The sequence below is a fragment of the Glandiceps talaboti genome, chromosome 12, assembly GCF_964340395.1.
Source record: "Glandiceps talaboti chromosome 12, keGlaTala1.1, whole genome shotgun sequence".
Taxonomy (NCBI): domain Eukaryota; kingdom Metazoa; phylum Hemichordata; class Enteropneusta; family Spengelidae; genus Glandiceps; species Glandiceps talaboti.
Genome location: NC_135560.1, coordinates 5,603,924 through 5,614,105, shown reverse-complemented (window position 1 = coordinate 5,614,105; position 10,182 = coordinate 5,603,924). Strand labels below are relative to the sequence as shown.

Here is a 10,182-nt window from a genome sequence, read left to right as displayed (position 1 = left end):
TATATATATATATATATATATATATATATATATATATATATATATCACTAAACTACAGTATTGAATACAAAGATAACGATGAATTAGTAAATTTTCCAAGGCTACTAGTAATAAAATCACCATTCCACATCATTTGATCACCACTATCATATCTAATCATGTGACCAATGCTCGTGGTTTTGGCAAACGACGTCCCATATCACATATGATTCAAAATCGGTATCGTCGACTGAACATCATTGCAAAGTCCAACTGGCCATATTCTCATGATACTACGAGTCGGATATCTTTATCGAAGTAAATAGTTAAAGAAAATGGACAGAGAAGAGCCAGCCTGGTTAGCGAGGTTACGAATCAGCAACAATCTGGTGCGTGAGGCAATGGCAGAATTCGTAGGAACGTTTATATTTGTTGTAAGTATAGTATTCATAATGGTGATAATATCATAAGCACGTCACGTCCATGGTCAACATCATATTCAGGTGATGGTAGATATCCAACTAAATAGTGTCACTGTCTTCCTTTGTTTGTATACGCCATAATTTGAGTCCAGTCTCAGGTACAACACGTTGAACCCTTCCAAGCTAGATGTACATATCAGTATCACCTGAAATAGAAGTAAATGTATTACAGGGAGTGATACTGCATTTTAATGTTTCAATAGGACTACAATCGACCATTACTTTGAACTTGTTTCACCATTTGTTAACACGTTTTCGCTCTCAAAATTTTGAAGCAATATTCTCCACTAAGCTTGTATCGTATTTTACATGTGTCCTTTCACCTACCGTCGGGTATTTTTTATGTACATTTTAATTTCAGTCTTGTGGACAATCAATGCTACACGAAGATATTCCCCCTAAAAGCTATAATGTTTAGTGTTAGCAATAACCCCCCCCCCCACCCCCCATCCACCAGCTATCAATAATGCAAGCTTACTATCTTATCGGTGGTGAGGGCTGACAGAGAAATCAAACTACGCTGTATTAGGAATTCGAAGTAAACAATTCCTTGATAAAATAACAAACTTTTTTTTAAAAATAGCAACGATTGTTTATTTGCTCAAATATATCTGAGTTGTCTACTTTTATCACCAATAATACACTGTAATATGATATGTATAATATGTATATAATAATATGTTGACTAGTAAACAACGTGCTAAAGAGGTCCCATTTACGTTCAAGAAGTTTGAAGTTTGGACCTTCGTCACGTCACTTAACTTCCCACCGGTTCTTGCCGACACAGTCAAAGGTTAACGAACTTTATTTCGAACACAAAGATGACGATGAGTCAGTTTTATGTCCTGCAGGTATGATTAACCTAGACCGAGGCATGCACGCCAAAAGTTTAAAAGGGGGAGACAAACTGACGGACAGACAGAAAGGGAAGGGGTGGGGTGGGGAGACGAGTGTCGTTATTTCGAATGAATGTACAGTCAATTTTAAATGAATCTCACTAATACCCTCTTTTCATTTTATTGCTACATCATGTGATGGTTTATTTTAGCAACAACGGTTTTGAAAAATTGGTAGGCCTATACGCTTTCTTGATAGTTTTGCAATATGGTTTTATTTTATAATTTAACGTATTTACTAGTTACTGAGACAAATCACTGCCTGGTGGGTAGGAATGGAAGATAGCAGCTGCAGGACTTTTCCTTAACAGGGTGTACTGGTTGGCATTTCGTACTTTTAACACGAACCGAAAGTTGTCATTAGTGGTCGTGAATATACTCTTTTTCGAAAATCCTACATTCCAAATATCCATCCATCAGTGTTTCTGAAAGTTAAATTTATTCTGTATGTTTTTCTTTTATGTTTATGTTTATATTTATATTTATATTTATGTTTATGTTTATGTTTATGTTTATGTTTATTACTCTTTGTTAGTCCTTTGGCTGTGCATCGATAGCCCAGGTTGTACTTAGCCGTGGTGTGTTTGGAACGACTCTATCGATCAGCTGGGGATGGGGCCTTGGCTTGGCTATTGGAGTGTATTGGGCGTTCAACATATCAGGTAGGAGTTCCTCCTTGCTTAGAAGATATTACTCTGGGCTTCTATGTGCGTCATCTTACAGCTAAACAAGCATTGATCGCCGATACCAGCTACTATTTGTAACACACACATTTTATCTTTTCTCTAAAGACGATTTAGATAGATAAAAAAAACAAGCGTTTTTGAATATTAAACACTGTCAGACAGTTTTAATGATTTCATCCTCCGTTGTCGTTATACTAAGGTTGGGTTTCATGAATTCATCGTGTGTCACTCTGTTCCGTGTTTCTTGGAAATTTAAGGTTCTTGGACAGAAGATCATAGGGACACGTAATGTTGCCTAGATTGAACATTTATACCATCGACGCCAGTATAATTGGTAATGGCATTTTTGTTCATATAAGCAAGACGGAGTAAAAGTGGTAAAATAATTCATATTTGTAACGTTATCCACCCATACAACAAGATTAAGTCCCTGTGGTGTGAACTTCTCGACACGCGTCAGTGTTTTCTTTCAACTTGAAAGAGTCATCTCTGTTTCAGGTGCACAATTTAATCCAGCGATATCTCTGGTGTTGGCGCTGATCAGAATTATAAACTGGAAACGAGTTCTTATATTTTCATGTGTACAAATACTTGGTGCCTTTGTTGCAGCGGGTTGCGTGTATGCTATCTATTTAGGTAGGTAAGGAGACACATGGTGGTGGTGGTGGTGGTGGTGGTGACGGTGATGGTGGTCATGGTCATGGTGGTGGTGGTGGTGGTGGTGGTGGTGGTGGTGGTGGTGGTGGTGGTGACGACGACGACGACGATGACGATGACGATGATGATGATGATGATGATGATGATGATGATGATGATGATGATGATGATGATGATGATAGTGTGGTGGTGGTGGTGGTGCAGGTACTGACGTTATTTGTTTTGTATGTAGATGCTATCAATGAGTTCGATGGCGGTAATAGAACCGTAGTTGGAGAAAAAGCAACAGCGGAAATATTTGCCACTTATCCACAAGAGTATTTGTCACTCGGAGGGGGATTTGCTGATCAGGTTAGTTAAACACATCATAGCCGTCCAATAGAATGTAAATAGTCTGGGTTATAGTAAATACAGTTTCTCCTTATCTAGCCTTGTTTCTTGACCATCATAGTTACACGTATTTGCCAACTCTGTTTTTAGGTGTTCGGTACAATGCTACTATAGTTGGATGTATTTTGGCGATAGTAGACCCTGACAATTACAGACCTCCCCGTGGACTAGAACCCCTTCTCATTGGTCTCGTCGTTTTCACCATCGGCAACACGTTCTCCTACAACGGTGGATCCGCTCTCAATCCAGCAAGAGATTTTGGCCCGAGGCTATTCACATACATGGTTGGATATGGGTCGGAAGTGTGGACGTAAGTTTAAAGTTTAGTGATCATCGGATACGCATGCGCATTTGTTTATTGGCAAACATGATGTGTCACTCGATAACCAACCCACTTTCCGACAACAACGTTGAATAATTTGGTTTATTTGGATGGCGGGTGGGAGACTTATTTGTATTATGCCTTGTCACTTTGGGGACGAAAGCTTTCTGATGGGAAACAAAGGGTTGCTGAGCGTCCACAGTTACTAGCTTGGTTTTCGTTGTATGGGATCCCAAGACGCGCGCGCGTGTGTGTGTGTGTGTGTGTGTGTGTGTACACACACAAATATTTGAATATGTTGCATATCGGTCACCGAACAAAAGCACATTGTTGCTACTGTGGAAATTCTACACAATTCGTGAACACAGGCACTTATTTTTACGTACAGGTACTTTCATTATAATCTTCAGCAACTGTCTATGATAAAACTATTTTATCCGGAAACTGTACATGTACGGCGGCCCACAGGTGACAGACGAAAACTAAATTTGTGCTATAAATAATTGATTTTTGAGGGCAAAATATTTAATAAAAGGATAACACTTTTATTTCATACGACAAAACATTAATTTCTTGGGTCAATATAGAAATATCAAAGCAAAAAACTACAATTTCTGTGACAAATAAATTCTTTTTACGGAGCAGAAAATTAATTTGCGAAACGAAAACTTTTATTCGTGTGGCCCAACCTTTATTTTCGAGTGATAACATTTAAGTTGTGGGGTAAAATGTAAATGTCGAGCCGGAATATGAATTTAAGTCCCTTACAATCTTATACTCTGACTGCAGAAACAACATTTGTCACTATACAACCTCCTTTTCTTATCGACGAGATTTACTTAACACAGGATGCAACATTAATGTTTGGGGACGAAACATTAATACGCGAGGACAAAACTTTCTTTTTGCTTGACGGAAGTTGGATTGCATGACGGAAATTGATTATATATCCCACAATCCTCGGCACACTCTTGGCGGCTATTTCAACTTCGCGACCAGCACTATATCTGATCATGTCAAGTGGTAAACACATCAATTGTTTCCAGTGTATAATTTTTTTTCTCTGCCTGCCTGTCTGTCTGTGTGTCTGTCTGTCTGTCTGTCTGTCTGTCTGTCTGTCTGTCTGTCTGTCTGTCTGTCTGTCTGTCTGTCTGTCTGTCTGTTCAATTCAATTCAATTCAATTCAATTCAATTCAATTCAATTCAATTCAATTCAATAAATTTATTATCCGGAAATTTGTCTTTCGGCTCAAAACACAATTTACAAACAATTTACACAAGTACAATATATACATATACATATACATATACATATACATACAGTGAGTTTAAAAGGACTTTACAGTGAGTTTAAAATAGACACAGCTGTTGGAACGAACGATTTTTTAAAAAGGTTTTTCCTTGCAAGAGGCATTCTATGACGGCGACCAGATGGGAGCTTTAATAGTGAAAGAATTATGCAAGGGGTGCATATAATCGTTGACTACTTTCTGGGCTTTCCTGTTAACTGCCGTATGATAATGACATGCCAGTGTTGTTTGACGACAGCCAATTATCTTCTCTGCTGTATTTACAATACGACAAAGTTTACTCTTGTTTTTAACCGTGAGATTACCATACCAAAAGATTATATTGAAAGTCAAAACACTTTCAATAATAGATCTATACACTAATTGCAGCACGTTCTGACTGACATCGAATGACTTTAATTTCCTAAGGAGATATCATAGTCTCTGTTGAGCTTTTTTCGCAATATAGTCTGTGTTTTCGGCAAATGAGAGCTTGCCATCGAGAATTGACCCAAGGTATTTGAAACTAGTAACAACTTCAACAGAGTCTCCATTCATTGATACAGGTATAAATTGGTCAGTTACTTTATGTGCTACAACTAATTTTTTGTTTCTGAAACATTCATTTCTAAAAAGCTGTCTTTACACCAATTCTTTAAAATATTCAGCTAAAGAGCTTCATCGAGTAACAGACCAACAAGTGCCATGTCATCGGCAAATTTAAACAAACAACTTATTGCAGAATTACATCTCATGTGATCAGTATAAATTGAAAATAATGTTGGTGACAACACGCAACCTTGGGAAGCACCAGCATTCAGTACAATTTGATCTAATCATACCAACTTTAATCACACGCAAAACATGTACTATCAAAAGGCCATGATGTATTGTGATGTATGCTCCCAATATAAGAAATTGATGTCAAAAATGAGATTTTCACTTTCCATGGGGATAATGGACTCCAACTTTTGAAAAGACAATTAATATAAGCACCAGTCCTTAAAAAGTTAAAATTGTGTTACAATACACATCAATGACGCTATTGTACATTTTCTCAGTTTAGTCGCCTGATGGCGCTGTTCACGCTGCAAACTATAGCATCTTTTCTTGATTCTATTTATTGCTAAAATGAATACTTTGAAACCGACATTTTTCGGTGTTTAGCCAAGTAAGCTTATTCTTCAATATATCATGAATTACTTCAGAGATGCCTCCTACATGCAATGAAATCAAAAGATTCCGTAAAAAAAATCCCTTGGAAAAAAGGAAGTTAGTTTCATCAAGATCTATAATTGAGATTCACCCATTGTTTTTATGTATTCATATCGCTTCTACTTTGCCCACGTTAACACACAACCAAAACTTTAAAAGGTACTTATAGGACGAAATGTCATTTACAATGTACTGATAACTGGTTTTATTTATGGACATTGAAAAAACACTTAATTGCTATGGATTCACGCGGCATTTTGACTTCTAAAACAAAACGGGGGTGATTATTATGTTTGCGCGATTGTCATGTTGCAGGAACCCGTGCCATCAGATTTATTATACCCACATGTATGCCCCTTATCTCAAATGCCAAATGTTTACAAGATCTTTGTGGAACTTTAAACCGTCCTCTTAATCATTGGGTTGGGTAGTGTCACGGGTATTCATCACATAAGGCTACGGTTAGAATGTACGGCAGGGAGGAGGGGGGGGGGAAAGAAAATATTTTGGTCAAAAGAATTTCGTAGGCCCCCCATAATTTTCGTAACCCGCGACACATTTTAATATGTGTAATTATAACCCACTCCCACTTCCGTACAACTATATGGTACACTGCATTATAATAAAAGTGACAATCGACTTCAGCGTCCATACATTACAATATAAAATTTAAAATTTCATTACCCAAATAGATGCAACAAAATGTCTTACATTGGGCTGTAACCTACACTTTGAAATACTCGGCCAGCATGGTTTTTCTTTCAATTTTGATTTGGGAATCACCCATGATAGCTTGTGGGGAGGGTATCGGAGGGGTTCCTCTCCCACAGTGTGCTTTAAATTTTTATGATAACGGATGATAAAGATAAGAAAGAAGAGAGAGAGAGAGAGAGAGAGAGAGAGAGAGAGAGAGAGAGAGAGAGAGAGAGAGAGAGAGAGCTAGAGAGAGAGAGAGAGAGAGAGAGAGAGAGAGAGAGAGAGAGAGAGAGAGAGAGAGAGAGAGAGAGAGAGAGAGAGAGAGAGAGAGAGAGAGAGAGACGGACAGCCAGCCAGTCAGCCATACACACATACATACATACATACATACATACATACATACATACATACATACATACATACAGCCAGTCAGAAGAGACAGACAGACAGAGATAGAGACAGGCAGACAGACAGACAGACATACAGAGGGGGAGACATACATACATACACACACATACAGCCAGACATACAGACAGAAGAGACAGACATACAGACAGACAGACAGACAGAGATAGAGACAGGCAGGCAGACAGACAGACAGACAGACAGACAGACAGACAGACAGACAGACAGACAGACAGACAGACAGACAGACAGACAGACAGACAGACAGACAGACAGACAGGCAGAGAAAAAATTATACACTGGAAACAATTGATGTGTTTACCACTTGACATGATCAGATATAGTGCTGGTCGCGAAGTTGAAATAGCCGCCAAGAGTGTGCCGAGGATTGTGGGATATATAATCAATTTCCGTCATGCAATCCAACTTCCGTCAAGCAAAAAGAAAGTTTTGTCCTCGCGTATTAATATTTCGTCCCCAAACATTAATGTTGCATCCTGTGTTAAGTAAATCTCGTCGATTAGAAAAGGAGGTTGTATGGTGACAAATGTTGTTTCTGCAGTCAGAGTATAAGATTGTAAGGGACTTAAAATTCATATTCCGGCTTGACATTTACATTTTATCCCGCAACTTAAATGTTATCACTCGAAAATAAAGGTTGGGCCACACGAATAAAAGTTTTCGTTTCGCAAATTAATTTTCTGCTCCGTAAAAAGAATTTATTTGTCACAGAAATTGTAGTTTTTTGCTTTGATATTTCTATATTGACCCAAGAAATTAATGTTTTGTCGTATGAAATAAAAGTGTTATCCTTTTATTAAATATTTTGCCCTCAAAAATCTATTATTTATAGCACAAATTTAGTTTTCGTCTGTCACCTGTGGGCCACCGTATACATGTCTTCAATGATTGAAAACGTAGGAATGGACCCCCATAACCAGGATGTTACGCATTGTGTTTGTCACTTTTGAAATTGAACTTGCGTTTTGTTTCTGAAATTTGTAGAGAAGGGTAATCTCTCAGTCACGTACATGAAGTGTTCGAAGACTTTCACACACACACACGTCTCAATTTCCTTCCTGTACTTTTTGTAAACTCAACATCACTGCTGTAGCAGTCCCCCCCCCTCACCCCCCCCATCCCCAAATTTAGCTTGTGTGTCTCCTTCAAATACACGCAATTTTAAAATGTATGGTATACATAATCATCAAGTAATTATAAGATGGCCAACTTTATATTTTTGGATTAAAACAACTTGACAAAATGCGTCACTCATATATAGATACATTTGATCCTCGGTGTCTGTATTTTTGCTGGGGTCTAAATCATCGATATCAGTGGTATTTTGAATGTCAAATTCTTTATCTGTAGGCCGAGGGGAATACACTGGTGGTGGGTTCCAATTGTTGGCCCACTCGTTGGGGCCGTCCTTGGTGCTTTACTTTATATCGTGTTCATCGGACATCACCTCAAACGGAGACCGAAGGGATATCAACCTCAAATTAATGATGACCCGGAAATTAAAATAGACGGTAAGTAGCTTGATTCTTTAGTGGATTCAATTTTATTGTTAGATGGTAGTATTAAAATTGGATGATTTGGATTGCTGTTAGATGTTCCCAAGTATGGGCAATGGTGGGTATTGGTGTGATATGACTGTACAAAGAACAAAACTATTGGATTTCCAAAGCGAGCGTACGTACAGACTCGTCATTGGCTTTCTAGTAACCTAGCGATCATATCCTACGGTTGGATATAACCATTATCTCACACCAATCCCCACGTGACCATATGCATCACGTAGAAAGATTTTAAAAATTCCAAGTTCTTGTGTCACCAACAATCCTATTCAGAAGTCATACTGTATCCGTGACCATACCCTCGAAGTGGTAGACTGCCAAATATCTGGGTTTCAACATACACAAAAATCTGAGCTGAAATTACCATCTAAATCAAATCGCAAATACAGCAAACTCTACCAGAGCCTTCTTTACAGCGCAACATCAGCCCAAGAAAACCAAAAGAACTCATCCAAACAGTGGCAATGCACTCGAAAAGATCTCATTACCCTTTCGTCTGCCAGAAATGTACTGTATCGCCAATCATTTTCCCAGATGGCATTAGATTGTTTAACAGCCTACCACAACACTTAGTTGAATGCACTTCACTTGCCAACTTCAAGTTAAGGTTGCAGTCACAGCTTCGAATAGTAAACATTCGGGAGGGACGGAGGGAGGGACGGACGGACGGACGGACGGACGGACAGACAGACAGACGGACGGACGGACGGACGGACGGACGGACGGACGGACGGACGGACGGACGGACGGACAGACAGACAGACAGACAGACAGACAGACAGACAGACAGACAGACAGACAGACAGACAGACAGACAGACAGAGATAGAGATACAGAGAGATAGACATACATATACAGAGATGGAGAGATTATCTGCGTTCAGTGTTCCCAAGTAACGGTTACTAGTCTGTACGGTACGCCGTGACATTGGTCAGGGAGAGAGGAGCCAGTTATTACAAATGTCGGTTGTACAGAGCTCGGCGAGTGCGGAGCGACACGACTTACATTACAGACTACGGTTACTTCAGATCTTTATTTTCAAAATAATTTCTTTTACCTTTAATTCGCACTGTTTATCAAACATTTGTAGTCATTACTTATTTTTTGCAGTTAACTAGAAGAAACCCTCTTTAAGATAGACTTATTTCTTTCAAGATTGATTGTATTTTAATATACAATATTTACATTTAATGATAGATTCCAGTGCTGTTAGTACATTACATGGCCGACACCAAACATCCACAGGGAACACCACAATTTACGACCACACAGCAACAAGAATGGCTGCTGAACAAAATCAGGGATTTGATAACAGTGGAAATAGTAACCATGGTTACACGGACAGCAAATTCGGAATTACCGGGGAATCACAGAATTACGGATCAATTCATTCTTGACGAAATTTCTAGAGATTAAACGCACTGTTGGAATAATTTAGTGTACATTTAAATTTGTTTTTGTATCCAACATGGCCGCTGAAACTGAATAATAACAAGTGTACCAGCTCAGAGTCCTTGATTCCTGCAAGTGGATATGCTAGTTTGGAAGTTAAGGATATAATCATCACGTCACCTTTTTTGGAAAT

General features: G+C 38.6%; 1 pseudogene; it reads left to right on the top strand.

Moving 5' to 3' along the window:
* The first annotated feature begins 314 nt into the window (after positions 1–314).
* Positions 315–9,994, top strand: LOC144443646 (aquaporin-9-like; annotated as a pseudogene).
* The last annotated feature ends 188 nt before the right edge of the window (positions 9,995–10,182 follow it).